At 42.1% G+C, this 15,730-nt stretch overlaps 1 pseudogene; it reads right to left on the bottom strand.

Annotated features, from left to right (window-relative positions):
* Positions 1-8,490: 8,490 nt before the first annotated feature.
* On the bottom strand, positions 8,491-14,082 carry LOC109730273 (protein salvador homolog 1-like; annotated as a pseudogene).
* Positions 14,083-15,730: the final 1,648 nt, after the last annotated feature.

Below are 15,730 nucleotides of genomic sequence, written 5' to 3'. Positions count from 1 at the left end.
ATCTTTAGTATGATAGTTAGCAAAGTATCATTAGTATGATATTAGCAAACAATCTACAGAATGGGACTATATATGTGCATGCTATACATCCTATAAGGGGTGGTAACTAGAATCTATATAGCACTCAGGAAAATCAGCAAGAATAAAACTCAAAACACTGCATTAAAAAGTCGCCAAGTGACATAAACAGAAACTTTTCAAAAGAAGATACAATTATGGCCAAAAAATACATAAAAATATGGTCAACATCTCTAATCACCAGGGAAATGCAAATCAAAATCACAATGAGATATCACTTAACTCCAGTGAAAATGGCTTTATCAAAAAGGCCAAACACAACAAATGTTCTTATTGCTTAAGTTTGCTTTTGCTATATGGGGTCTTCTCTGGTTTCATACAAAGCATAAAATTATTTTTTCTAGATCTGTGAAAAATGATGTTGATATTTTACTAGAGATTACATTTAATCTGTGAATCACTTAGGGAAGTATAAACATTTGTTTCCACAAAAATATATTTAAGAAACTTGTTCTATAAAATGAAACACTTAACATTTTCAACATTTCATCAACAATTCAAACTTATCAGTAATTCAAACTCGCTGATATCTGAGAGTGCTTTGTATTTTAGAAGACTACCTAAACTAAAAATGCATTTATATATTTACAACCCATGTAAATAGAATTAAAAAACTACTTCAACTAATGTTGAAATTCACAGAATTCTAGGGATTTATAGCCTAGAAGTAACATAAATTTGTCTACAATCAAATGTACTGTGCTAATTATGAAAAATTCCTCAAGTACTATTAAACCAAAAAGGAAAAAAAATTGGGAGGGAAATAAATGGTTTTAAATTTTGACAAATGCTTAGAATATAAAGTAATATAAAATCAATTTAATGACCAAAATTTGTTATTGAATCCCTGATTGTCATTTTTGGCAGCTTAACCCAGTCTGTCAGTACACAATGTGCTATGCTGTCAGGAACCCTCCTGTGTCATCAATACTTCTCTTAAGTGCAGTAAGAGCTCTGGCTGAAAATGAGCAAGTAATATTAGCAACTTCTAGTGCTGCATACACCTTCCCCACATAGGCTAAGGTCTTATGCTTATACGTATTCCTGAAAGATTTAAAAGATCTTCATCTTTTTTTTTTTTTTTTCGGTTCCGTGCTTTTTTTTTTTATTTCGGCATATTATGGGGGTACAGATTTTAAGGTTTCAATAAATGCCCATTTCCCCCCTCCCCCCAAAAGTCTGAGTCTCCATCATGACCATCCCCCAGATGGTGCACATCTCACTCATTATGTATGTATATACCCGCCCCCCTCCCCCCTCCCACCTGCCCAATACCCTATTACTGTAGTACCTATGTGTCCACATAGGTGCTACTCAGTTAATACCAGTTTTCTGGAGAATATATCTGGTGCTTGTTTTTCCATTCTTGGGATACTTCACTTAGTAGTATGGGTTCCAGCTCTAACCAGGAAAATATAAGATGTGCTATATCACCATTGTTTCTTAGAGCTGAATAGTACTCCATGGTATACATATACCACATTTTATTAATCCATTCTTGGATTGATGGGCACTTGGGCTGTTTCCACAGCCTTGCAATTATGAATTGTGCTGCTATAAACATTCGAGTGCAGGTGTCTTTTTTGTAGAGTGTCACTGGATCATTTGGGTAGATGACCAGCAATGGGATTGCTGGATCAAATGGTAGATTCACTTGTATCGCTTTAAGGTATCTCCATATTGCTTTCCACAGAGGTTGAACTAGTTTGCAGTCCCACCAGCAGTGTAGGAGTGTTCCTCTCTCTCCGCAACCACGCCAGCATTCATTCATTCATTTATTTATTTATTTATTTATTTATTTATTTATTTATTTATTTTTTGAGACAGAGTCTCGCTTTGTTGCCCAGGCTAGAGTGAGTGCCGTGGCGTCAGACTAGCTCACAGCAACCTCAAACTCCTGGGCTCGAGTGATCCTTCTGCCTCAGCCTCCCGGGTAGCTGGGACTACAGGCATGCGCCACCATGCCCGGCTAATTTTTTATATATATATATATCAGTTGGCCAATTAATTTCTTTCTATTTTATAGTAGAGACGGGGTCTCGCTCTTGCTCAGGCTGGTTTCGAACTCCTGACGTTGAGCAATCCGCCCGCCTCGGCCTCCCAAGAGCTAGGATTACAGGCGTGAGCCACAGCGCCCGGCCAGCATTTATTTTTTGGAGATTTTTTTATAAAGGCCATTCTCACTGGGGTTAAGTGATATCTCATTGTGGTTTTGATTTGCATTTCCCTGATGATTAGAGATGTTGAGCATTTTTTCATATGTTTGTTGGCCATTCTTCTGTGTTCTTTAGAAAAGTTTCTGTTCAAGTCCTTTGCCCATTTTTTAATAGGGTTATTTGATTTTTTCTTGCTGATTTTTGTGAGTTCTAAGTATTTAACAATATTGATTCTTCCTATCCATGAGCATGGTAGATTTTTCCATGTGTTTAAATCATCTGAAATTTCTTTTTTTAGTGTTTCTTAGTTCTTCTTGTATATATCCTTCGTATCTCTCATTAAGTATACTTCTACGTATTTAATTTTCTTTGGGGCTATATTAAAGGGTATTGAGTGTTTGATTTGAGTTTCTGCTTGTTAATTCTTGGCATATATGAATGCTTCTGATTTGTGTGTATTAATTTTATACCCTGAAACTTTACAGAATTCATTTATCAAATCTAGGAGTCTCTTGGATGAATCCATGGGGTTTTCAAGATATAATATTATATCATTGGCGAAGCTTGAGAGTTTGGTCACATGTGTTGTGACTTCGATATCCTTAATACTCCTTTCTTGCCTGATTGCTATAGCTAGGACTTCGAGTACTATGTTGAATAGGAGGGGACAAAATGGGCATCCTTGTCTGGTTCCGGTTTGAACAGGGAATTATTTCAGTTTTTCCCCATTTCGGATGATATTAGCAGTAGGTTTGTGATAAATGGATTTGATAAATTTAAGGTATGCACTGTCTATGCCTATTTTGTTAATAGTTTTTATCATAAAAATATGTTGGACTTTGTCAAATGCTTTTTCTTCATCTATTAATAGAATCATATGGTCTTTGTTCTTGCTGTTATTTATTAAGTGGATTGCATTTATAGACTTGTGTATGTTGAACCAGTCTTGCATCCCAGGAATAAATCCCACCTGGTCATGGTGAATTATTTCTTTAATGTGCTGTTGAATTCTATTTGCTAAAATTTTATTTAGGATTTTTGCATCTATATTCATGAGGGATATTGGTCTGTAATTTTCTTTTTTGTTTGCATCCTTTCCTGGCTTTGGTTTCAATGTGATATTGGCTTCATAGAATGTGTTAGGCAGAATATCATCTTTCTTAATGGTGTGGAATAGTTTCTGTAATATAGGTATGAGTTCTTCTTTGAATGTTTGGTAGAACTCTGAAATGTATCCAACTGGCTCAGGACTTTTCCATTTGGGGAGGTTTTTAATTACTACTTCAATTTCTGAGCATGTGATTGGTCTGTTCAAGAACTATGTTACCTCCTGGGTGAACTTAGGGAGGTTTTATGAGTCCAGGAATCTGTCTATATCATCTTCATTCTGTAGTTTTGGGGCATATAGATTTCTATAGTAGTCAAACATAATATTTTGTATTTCTGTGGAGTCTGTTGTGATGTCTCATTTTTCATTTCTTATTAAGTTTATTAGAGTCCTTTCCCTTTGAGTTCTTGTCAGCCTAGCCAGAGGGCCATCAATTTTATTGATCTTTTCTGAAAAAAAGCTTCTGGTTTTGTTGATCTTCCATTTAATTATCTTGTTTTCCATTTTATTTGAGATTTGTTCTTAGATATCCCTTTTCTTCTGCTTGGATTGGAATTGGTTTGCTCTTCTTTTTCCAATTCCTTGAGTACATTAATTATGTTGCTGGTGTCTACTCTTTTTGTTTTTTGGATTAGTTTTCCTCTCAGATATGCTTTTTCTGTATCCCACAGGTTTTGGTAAGATGTGGCTCCATTGTTATTTTCTTTTGAAGATATTCTTGGTTTCCCTCTGAAATTCTTCCTTTACCCAATAGTTATTCAACAGTAGATTGTTTAGTTTCCAAGACTTAGTGATGTAGTGTGTATTTATGTTATAATTGAACTCTAATTTTATACCAGTATGGTTAGAGAAGACACATGGTATTATTTCTTTTTTCTTGAATTTTTTGAGATTTACTTTGTGGCCTAGCATGTGATCAGTTTTGGAGAAGGATCCAAGGACTGCTGAGAAGAATGTAAATTCAGCTTTATTTGGGTGGAATTTTCTGTATATATCTGTCAGACCTTTTTGGTCAATAGCTTTGTTTAAGAGGCTTATTTATTTACTTAAATTCTGTTTGGAGGATTTATCCCGTTCATTTAGTGGTGTGTTGAAGTCCCCTGCTATTATGGTAGTGATGTTTAAAGTGGTATTTAGCTCAGACAAGGGTTGCTTCATGTAATCGGGTGCTCCTGCATTGGGTGCATAAATATTGATAATTGTTAGAGCTTCTTTTTGGATTTTCCCTTTCACAATTATAGAGTGGCCTTCTTTATCTTTTTTTGATAATTTGAATCTAATGTTGTCTGCAAATAATATAGCTACCCCTGCTTTCTTTTGACTTCCATTTGCTGGGATGATAGTTTTCCATCCCTTAATCTTCAGCCGGGTGGAATCTTTACGGTTTTGATGTGTTTCCTGTACACAGAAAATACTAGGCTTGTGGAATTTTATCCACCCTGGCAGTCTATGTCTCTTCAGAGGACAGTTTAAACCATTTACATGTATTTAGAGGATAGAAATTGGGGTAAGATTTCCGTCCTTATTGAAAGGTGAAGTCATGCTGCTTTGTTTTAGATCTTGAGCCATAATGAAGTTCGAGGTCTAGACTTTAAATATTTGAAGGTTTTATTTGGAGGAGTGTCTATTTCCCTGTTCACCGTGCAAGGCAGATCTGAGAATTTCCTGTAGGGCTGTTCTGGTCTTTGCATATTCCTTCAGCGATTGTTTGTCTAAGAAGGATTTTATTTCACCCTCATAGATGAAATTTAATTTTGCCAGATAAAGAGTTCTACATTGGGCTTTGTTCTGTTTAGAAGATTAAGGATATACACCCATTCCCTCCTGGCTTGTAAGGTTTCATTCAGATGAGAAATCTGCAGTTAGTCTGATAGGCTTTCCTTTATAGATTATTTGTTGTTTTCACCTTGTCGTACGGAGGATTGCTTCTTTCACATTTACTTTGGTCAGCTTGATAACCACATGATGAGACTATTGCCTATTCACATTGTGTCTCCCAGGAGTTCTGTGTGCTTCTTGTATTTGAATATCCAGATTTCTAGCTAGGCCCGGCATATTTTCCTCCATTGTGCCATAAAATAGGTTTTCTAATCCTGTGAGTGTTCTTCTTCCCCTTCTGGAATGCCAATCAGCCTAAGATTTGACTATTTTACATAATCCCACACTTCCTGTAAGCTTTGGTCTTGTTTCTTGTTTCTGTGTACCCTTTCTTCCTCTTATTTGTTTAGCATGTAGGCATATCTTCAAGCTCTGAGATTATTTTCTCAACATGATCTATCCTGTTTTTGAGGCTTTCCACTGTTTTACGGAGTTCTTTGAATGTTTCCTTTATTGCCGTAATTTCTGGTTGTTTTCTCTGAATAACTTCAATATCTTTGGATAATTTTTCATTCATTTCCTGGATTGTTTTTGTGGTTTCTCTATGTTGGGATTCTATTTTCTCTTTAATACCGTTGAGCTTTCTAACAATTCATATCCGGAATTCTTCCTCTGTTAGTTTAATCATATCATGTCAGTTGGTGTCAGTTGGTGGGGAATGAGTATTTTCTTTTGAAGGAGACTTTATTCTCTGATCCTTCATGATTCCTGATGACTTTCGCTGGTTCTTCCTCATCTGGATACTTTGTTGAAGACCAGAGGTGTTGGAACTCGATTATGGCTGTGTTCTTGAGATCCAAAGGATTGCTCCTTGGAAGATCTGGGGAGTATGTGTTCTGGTCCTGTATCTTCTAAGAGCGGTTTGAGCCTGTTGGATTATCTTTGACCTTATGTCTTCACCTTCTGTGTATAGAGATTAGTGGATTTGTGTCCCTTGCTTAGACACCCAAGGGATCATTCTCTCTAGTGAGATAAAGTCCAGTTTTCACCACTAGGTTGAAATGGGAGGCATGGGAGACACTGTATTAAGCACTGAGTTTACTCTTTCTTTTATCTCTGTGGTTTGTGGGAAGGCGCCAGTTATCAATGTATCCCAAGGTTTGTATTGTGATCTAAGATTCTAAATAGGATATACAGGTATCTCAGTGTTAAGCGAGTGACTTGCCACTCCCAATGGTTCCTCAAGTCCTCAGGAATAGCATCCTCCTTCACTACTCCACCTTGCTACCATAGGCTCTGCTCTCTGGGCACAGAACATAAACAGCTAAATGCAGCAAGAAACCTCCCTTGATATGGCTTGTGAGATTGCCGCCAAACAAAACACCACTCTTGCCTTTCCACCCTTTTAAATTCAGCTTCCAAGTTCACCTTTTGCATTGGAGCAGAGGATGAGACTGAACTCAGTACCAGGGAAGGCCACTGCAGCATTTCCAATCTACAGGGTGGTGGTGGCAAGCTTTGACGGTGCTGACGCCGCATGTCTCCTGTTTGGCGGAAGGCTGTGTTGGGTTTGGCAGGCTGGCTTCAATCGACCACTGTACTCTCCTAATCCCTAATTCCCCACTCACAGAGACCCAGTGGTTTATGTGTGGGGAACTACCCTCTGTCTATCCAGTGCCAGTCACAGCTTCAACAGTAACCAAAGGCCAATCCTCCTTTAAGATAGAGTCCCCACTTCCTGGACCTGAAAGTGTCCTGAGGTAGAATGCCCAATTTGGCACTCCTTTCTGAGGTGCAGGGAGGTGGCCACTTAGTTCAGCACCTGTAGGTATAGCTCCTATGCCTGTTTCAGCTGAGCGCTGCAAACTCAAAGAGCTGGCCTCTCCAAAAGTGGGAACAGTGCGGCTGGTCTAGGGCAGTGGGGGTGCCCATGACAGGCGTCCCTCACGGCTATCTGCTTCTGCAAGCCACGGGGCAGCAGGGCTGGGAAGGAGCCACAGGGCTCGGACTCTTTCCCCACCAACTGCTGCCCCAGCAGAGCGCTGCAAACTCAGAGGGCTGCCTACTCCAGAAGTGGGAACTGTTCGGCTGCTCTAGGGCAGTGGGGGTGCTCCAAGATGAGTGTCCCCTTCAGCTCTCCATGTCTCCAAGCCAGCTCTCCACATCTCCAAGCCATGGGGCAGGGGACAGGGCTGGGAAGGAGCCCTATGGCTGGGACTCTTTCCCCACTGACTGCTGCCACAGCAGAGCACTGCAAACTCAGGGGGCTGCCCACTCCAGAAGTGGGAGCTGTTCAGCTGCTGTAGGGCAGTGGGGGTGCCTGAGACAGGCGTCCTGTGTGGCTCTCCACTTCTCCAAGCCAAGGGATGGGGGACGGGGCTGGGAAGCAGCCTCAGAGCTGGGACTCTATCCCCACCAATTGCCGCCCCAGCGGAGTGCTGCAAACTCAGAGGGCTGCCTGCTCCAGAAGCGGGAACTGTTCGACTGGTATAGGGCAGTGGGGGTGCCCGAGACAGGCGTCCCCGCTCAGCTCTCCACGTCTCCAAGCCACGGGGCGAGGCGGCGGGTTGGGACCTGGCCGCTGGGTTCAGACCCTTCCTGCACTCCCCAGTGCTTCAGCAGGGTGCTGCGGAAAGTTCAATATGCTGCCTGCTCCAGACTCCCCTCCAAACCGCTCATCTGTCTGCATTGCCACCTCCCACCACTTTCAGGCGATTCTCTGTCTGTGTGGGAGTGGGGGTCAGAGGGGATGGGATCCTCTCCCTGTGTAGGGGGGAAGAGGTGCCTCCTCTGACCAGCCCATGGAGCAGCAGACGTGCAAAGGTGCTCGCTCCCCACAGTTTCTCCAACTCCCCATGTTTAGTGGAAGTATTTCAGTTTCACCTTTGAATATTGTCCATGATTTTTGTATGCCGGTATCTCTTTGCAGTCTTGCCAAGCTAATCCAGAGTAGGTGTAGATGACTTGCGTGTGGTTGTCCGTCCTCTTCAGCTCTCACCCTGGGAGCCAAGAGCCAAGAGGTCAGCCCTATTCCGTCATTTTTCAAAATCCTTAATGACATTTCTTGCTGCATTTTCTCCATCAGGAATATTCAAAGCAGTTTCCTAATACACAGCAATTGAAAGTATTTGTCATGTTGGCTCTTAAAATGATAAACTCATTTTTTTGTTCAATAAAAGAAAATTTGCAATAACAAAATACATGTAAAATTAGAATTTTATAATTTCCAAAAAGTAAGCTGCCTTTATTAACCGAAGTACTTGTTTGCAGTGTTTTATCAGTGAAAACTTTTTAAAGCTTTTACAAAGCTTAAATATTTAAAATATTAACTTAAAAATTATTGCCATGTTGTTGGGCATATTACTGCTGTCTCTGCTTATGGTTTTCCAACTCTGAGAGAAGAGCCTGCCTGTATGCTTTATACATTTTTAAGAGTCTCTTCCAATTCTTTCATTAAGAGCAACTTTAGCATTCCCTGGTATGTATCCAGGTCAGCCAGCTGGAAGAGTTCCCACTTCAGAATGTGGTCATATTTCACAGGGGCTCGAGCATAAACCTGAAGCCAGTCAGGAATTTCTGGAGTATGATATGGATTTTCAGGTACTAGAAGGGATTGATTTCTTTCAGTTTGCTGTGGCTGGTAGGTGACAGGAGGTGGTTGATCATACTGAGATATGCTAGGAGAACAGGGATGCCTGTACTGAGCCTTATTTGTGTGATCTACATAATAAGTTCCAAATTCTGATGACTCAACTCTCTCCCATCTGGGAGAAAGTCCTTCTTGCTCAAGGGGATGGCTCCAATGAGTTGTATTTTTGTTACGATATATATAATATTATCTCCCTCTCATTGTCCAGTCCTCAGACCCGCCAGGAGGAAGAGGTAAATCTTCAGAACCATGGTTAGTTAAATTTCCTAAAGATGTAGCAGCAACTCTCCCAATACCTGAAGGGTGCCTCCCCTGATTCTGTGTCATTCTTTGGAAGAGATCATGGTTGTATTCATAATATCTGTAGTCCTCATGTGCACGATCTCCAAGTGGCCACCTTCTCTGACCATCAAAAAAATTGTCTCAATAATAATATCAGGAACCAGAGTCTCCATTTTCAATAGCAAAATTAACTTCTGTTAAAAATGACTGAGAAGAGGGAGGCGGAGCAAGATGGCGGACAAATAACTCCGCTAGACAGAGTGTCTCTGCAGAAAAGACAAATTCTAGCAGAAATTAGAGGAAAGAAGCAAGAAGACGAGCATACAGCAGACAAGGGCCGGAAGGAGGGGTACCTGAGACCCCGGGAGACTCCACAGGAGGAGGCTGCGGAGGAGAACTGGAGGCTGAGACCACCGGAGCAGCCCTGAGACCAGAGGCAAGGGTAGGTGGATTTTCTGTTTTCCCTCCCCTGAATTCAGGACTGCTGGTGAGCTCCCCAGCGGGTGGACAGACCTGCGGACGCCAGCCCAGAGACCGACACTGCCTGCCAACGGTGAGCCTGTAGCAGACGTGGCACCAGGTTCCCAAATTCCTCTGGGCACCTCCGTGTGCACAGACCTGAGCCACGTGGCAGGTGCCATATTGCCTCCTCTTCCCCTCCGCCAACCATACCCGTGGATGCCCAAGGAGACAATAGAGCCACCAGCCAGAGGCACCTACAGGGAATGGGACCGTCCCATTTCGGACCCTACACCTGACTCAGGGGAACTCAGACTGTGAGCTCCCTACCCACACGCCCTCCCAGGTGCTGCTGGCCGTGTTCCCAGGAGAACGGTGCCGACTCAGAGGCTGAGAGACATAGACCCAGCTTGGGCTCCCTGTGGGGGAATTGGGACAGGAAATCCTCTCCCTGGTGGGAATACAGTTTGAACTCTGGGACCCAGAAGGCGGACCTGCAGACCAGATCCCCTGCACCGAGGGCTAGCATTGCCCAGGGCACAGAAGGGTTATACGTGAACAGCCTACTGAGGTGTGTGTGCCTCCAGGGGTGGATCGGAGTCCTAGAGGGCAACCCTCCTCCCAGGAGGAGGCCGTGCACCCAACCCAGGTGGCGTTCCTGTGCAGGGAATCTCCCCGCTGGCATCACAGTCGGGGGAGGTCTGGTGGCTTGTGGTCTGGCCTGCTGGCAGAGACCCAGGAGTAGCTGCGGAGTTAGGGAGGGTGGAAAGAAGTGAGGCCCTCTCCAGACTACGGGTCTTACACAGCCACACCACCCCACACAGACTTTCTGGCTGAGCAGGACCATTCCAGCCCCGCCCAGACAGCTTTCCCTGGAAGCAGAGAACAGAAAGTTGACCCCTGCTAACTGCCTGAGGGCAGGCCTACCTGACCCAGCTCCGCCCAGAACAAAAGCTGATAACAGGACACAAAATCAACAGTATAGCCTGTTCCTCCAAGCAAACGCCACCTACTGACAGGGAGGGCATCTTGCACAGCCTTTCCATGGCACCCAATGTCTCAATATACAGGGAGTGGTCCAATTTCACACACAGACACCACCTAACGCCTAAGAAACTAAACAAAGTGTGTCAATACCCAAACAATAATCTAAGGAAAGAAACAACAACTGATCGACATGGGAAGAAATCAGCGAAAGAACTCAGGAAATATGAAGAACCAAACGGAAAACACACCCCCAAAGAGGAGCACCAGCCCCCTAGAAATGGACACCGACCAAAATCAGGCAACCAATATGACAGAAGAGGAATTTCGTATGTGGATCATAAGAACACTCACCCAGCTGCAACAACAACTCAATAACCAACACCAAGAAACCACAAAATGTCTCCAGGATATGGGAAAAGAAATAGACACAATGAAGAAAAGTGTAACCGAACTCCAGGAAATGAAGAATCAATTCAAGGAACTACAAAATACAGTGGAAAGTCTCAAGAACAGGGTAGATCAAACAGAAGAAAGAATCTCAGAGCTTGAAGATAACACCCTCCAATTAAATAAATCAGTCACAGAAATAGAGCAGAGAAACAAGAGAAAAGAGCAAAGCCTACAAGATCTGTGAGATTATGTGAAGAAACCTAATGTGAGGGTCACAGGGTTTCAAGAAGGGGAAGAAGACAACACTCAAGGGGTGGACAAGCTGTTTGAAGATATAATCGAGAAAAATTTCCCAGGCCTTGCTCAAAATCTTGATGTACAAGTTCAAGAAGCTCAGAGGACCCCTGGGAGATTCAACGCAAACAAGAAGATGTCACGACATGCAGTCATCAGACTGACCAAAGTATCAACTAAGAGGCCCTTCTAAGAGCTGTAAGACAAAACAAGCAAGTAACATAGAAGGGAAAGCCAATTTGAATAACATCAGACTTCTCTAATGAGACTTTACAAGCAAGTAGAGACTGGGGCCCCATTCTCACTCTTTTGAAACAAAACAATGCCCAGCCTAGAATATTATTCCCTGCAAAACTAAGCTACGTATCTGAAGGAGAAATAAAAACATTCTCAGACAAGCAAAGGCTTAGAAGGGACATACCTAAAAATGATAAAAGCCATATTTGATAGTCCCATAGCGGTCATCATACTGAATGGGGAAAAATTTAAATCATTCCTACTTAGAGCTGTAACTGGACAAGGCTTCCCACTATCTCCACTTCTGTTCAACATAGTGCTGGAAGTCTTGGCTACAGCAATCAGACAGGAAAATGGAATCAAAGGTATCCAAATAGGGGCAGAAGAGATCAAACTTTCACTGTTTGCTGATGATATGATATTGTATCTAGAAAACCCCAAGGATTCAACCAAGAAACTCCTGGAACTGATCAATGAATTTAGCAAAGTCTCAGGATACAAAATCAATACACAGAAATAACAGGCATTCATATATGCCAACAACAATCTAATTGAGAACCAAATCAAAGACTCAATTCCCTTCACAATAGCAACAAAGAAATTAAAGTACCTAGGAATATACTTAACCAAGGACGTAAAAGAACTTTACAGGGAGAACTATGAAACACTGAGGAAGGAAATAGCAGAGGATGTAAACAGATGGAAATCCAGACCATGCTCGTGGATCGGCAGACTCAATATCATCAAAATGACTATACTACCCAAACTGATCTACAGATTCAATGCAATACCTATTAAAATCCCATCAGCATTCTTCACAGATATAGAAAAAATAATTTTACGCTTTCTATGGAACCAAAGAAGACCCTGAATATCAAGAGCAATTCTAAGCAACAAAAACAAAATGGGAGGCATTAATATGCCAGATATCAAACTATACTACAAAGCTGTAGTAATTAAAACAATATGGTGTTGGCACAAAAATAGGAATATTGACCAGTGGAACAGATGTGAGAATCCTGATATAAAATCATCCTCATATAGCCATCTAGTATTTGACAAAGCAGACAAAAACATACGCTGGGGAAAAGAATCCCTTTTCAATAAATGGTGCTGGGAAAACTGGATAGCCACCTGTAGAAGGCTAAAAAACAGGACCCACACCTTTACCTCTCACAAAAACCAACTCACGCTGGATAACAGACTTAAACCTAAGGTATGAAACTATTAGAACTCTAGAGGAAAAAGTTGGAAACACTCTCCTAGACATCGGCCTGGGCAAAGAGTTTATGAAGAAGTCCCCAAAGGCAATCACAGCAGCAACAAAAATAAATAAATGGGACATGATCAAACCAGAAAGCTTCTGCACAGCCAAAGAAATAGTCATGAAAGTAAACAGACAACCTACAGAATGGGAGAAAATTTTTGCATCCTATGCATTTGATAAGAGACTGATAACTAGAATATACTTAGAACTCACGAAAATTAGGAAGAAAAAATCCAATAAACCCATTAAGAATTGGGCAAAGAACTTGAACAGCAATTTTTCTAAAGAAGACAGAAGAATGGCCAACAAACATATGAAGAAATGCTCAACATCTCTAATCATCAGGGAAATGCAAATCAAAACAACAATGAGATATCACTTAACCCCAGTGAGAATGGCCTTTATCAAAAAGTCTCCAAAAAATAAATGCTGGCATGGTTGCAGAGAGAGAGAAACAATCCTGCACTGCTGGTGGGACTGCAAACTAGTTCAACCTCTGTGGAAAGCAATATGGAGATACCTTAAAGCGATACAAGTGAATCTGCCATTTGATCCAGCAATCCCATTGCTGGGCATCTACCCAAAAAATCAAATGACACTCTACAAAAAATACACCTGCACTCGAATATTTATAGCAGCACAATTCATAATTGCAAGGCTGTGGAAACAGCCCAAGTGCCCATCAATCCAAGAATGGATTAATAAAATGTGGTATATGTATACCATGGAGTACTATTCAGCTCTAAGAAACAATGGTGATATAGCACATCTTATATTTTCCTGGTTAGAGCTGGAACCCATACTACTAAGTGAAGTATCCCAAGAATGGAAAAACAAGCACCAGATATATTCTCCAGCATACTGGTATTAACTGAGTAGCACCTAAGTGGACACATAGGTACTACAGTAATAGGGTATTGGGCAGGTTGTAGGGGGGAGGGGGGCGGGTATATACATACATAGTGAGTGAGATGTGCACCATCTTGGGGATGGTCATGATGGAGACTCCGACTTTTTGGGGGAGGGGGGAAATTGGCATTTATTGAAACCTTAAAATCTGTACCCCCATAATATGCCAAAATAAAAAAAAAAAATGACTGAGAAGAGCCATACTCTTGAGGAACATCTGTTAGACTTCTGGAACGATAAGAAGGTTCAGATAATCTGTTGCTTTCTCTTCTCATTATTTCATTAGGTGTTCTTTGAATGGAGTTCTAAGGAAACTCTGGTTTTTTGAAACTTTTCCATCTCCAGAAGCTGAAAAGGCATTAGAGCTTGAATCTGGAAGACAGATATCAGTTCTTCTTGAAATTGTTGGACCATGCTGGATGAATGAAGACATAATATTCTGCAGCAGAGTCAATGTCTCCTTCTTCACGAACTTCCCCTGCACCTCGGCCGGCTTGAGGTGGGACCGCAAACTAGTATAACCTCTATTTAAAGTAATATGGAGATACCTCAAACAACTAAAAGTAGAAATACCATTTAAACCATTAATCCCACTAGTGTGTATCTATCCAAAGGAAAAAAAGACACTCTATAAAAAGTACATCTGCACTCGACTGTTTATAGCAGCACAATTCACAATTGCAAAGATACTGAAACAACCCAAGTGCCCATTAATTCATGAGTGGATTAATAAAATGTGGTATATGTATACCATGGGGTACTACTCAGCCACCAAAACAATAGCACCTCTTCTATCATCCTGGATAGAGCTGGAGCCCATTCTACTAAGTGAAGTATCCCAATAATGGAAAAACAAACTCCACATATATTCACTATCAAATTGGTGTTAATTTCTCAACACTTATGTGTACATAAAATAGTAACATTCATCAACTATCATGTAGGTGGGAGGGGAATGAGTGGACGGGTAAATTCACACTTAATGGGTGTGGTGCACACCATCTGTGGGTGGACAATCTTGTAGCTCTGACTCGGGTGGGGCAAAGGAAATATATGTAACCTAAACATTTGTAGTCCTGTAATAAGATGTAATATAAAAATGAGAAAATAAGACAAATGTTGGCGTGGATGCAGAAAGATAGGAACACTCATACACTGCTGGTGGGACTGAAAATTGGTACAATCTCTATTTTAAGTAGTGTGGAGGTCTGGGCACAGTGGCTCATGCCTGTAATCCTAGTACTCTGGGATGCCAAGGCGGGAGGATAATGTGAGCTCAGGAGTTTGAGATCAGCCTGAGCAATCATGAGACCCCATCTCTACTAAAAATAGAAAGAAATTAGCTGGACAACTAAAAATATATAGAAAAAATTAGCCAGGCATGTTGGTACATGCCTGTAGTCTCAGATACTGTGGTTGCAGAGGCAGTAGAATTGCTTAAGCCCAGGAGTTTTAGTTTGCTGTAAGCTAGGCTGACATCATGGCATTTTAGCCTGGGAAAACAGAGTGAGACTCTGTATAAATAAATAAATAAGTAGTATGGCGATACCTCAAACATCTAAAAGTAGAACTACCATTTGATGTAGCAATGCCACTAGTGGGTATCTACCCAAAGTTACAAAAAACATTCTATAAAAAGGACATCTAGGGGGCGGAGCAAGATGGCGGACGAATAACACCGCCAGACAGAGGGTCTCTGCAGAAAAGACAGATTCTAGCAGAAACTAGAGGAAAGAAGCAAGAAGACGAGCATACAGCGGACAAGGGCCGGAAGGAGGGGTACCTGAGACCCCGGGAGACTCCACGGGAGGAGGCTGCGGAGGAGAACTGGAGGCTGAGACCACCGGAGCAGCCCGGAGACCAGCGGCAAGGGTAGGTGGATCTGCTGTTTCCCCTCCCCTGCATTCGGGACTGCTGGTGGGCTCCCCAGCGGGTGGAGAGACCTGCGGACACAAGCCCAGAGACTGCCGCCGTCTGCCAACGGTGAGCCTGTAGCAGACGAGGCACCAGGTTCCCAACTTCCTCCAGGCATCTCCGTGTGCACAGACCCGAGCCGCGCGGCAGGCGCCATATTGCCTCCTCCCTCCCTCCGCCGA

The sequence above is a fragment of the Microcebus murinus genome, unplaced genomic scaffold, assembly GCF_040939455.1.
Source record: "Microcebus murinus isolate Inina unplaced genomic scaffold, M.murinus_Inina_mat1.0 scaf001_hap2_Mmur4.0, whole genome shotgun sequence".
NCBI classification, from domain to species: domain Eukaryota; kingdom Metazoa; phylum Chordata; class Mammalia; order Primates; family Cheirogaleidae; genus Microcebus; species Microcebus murinus.
The sequence above is the reverse complement of the archived record's forward strand: the minus strand, read 5'-3'. Positions and strand labels throughout refer to the sequence as shown.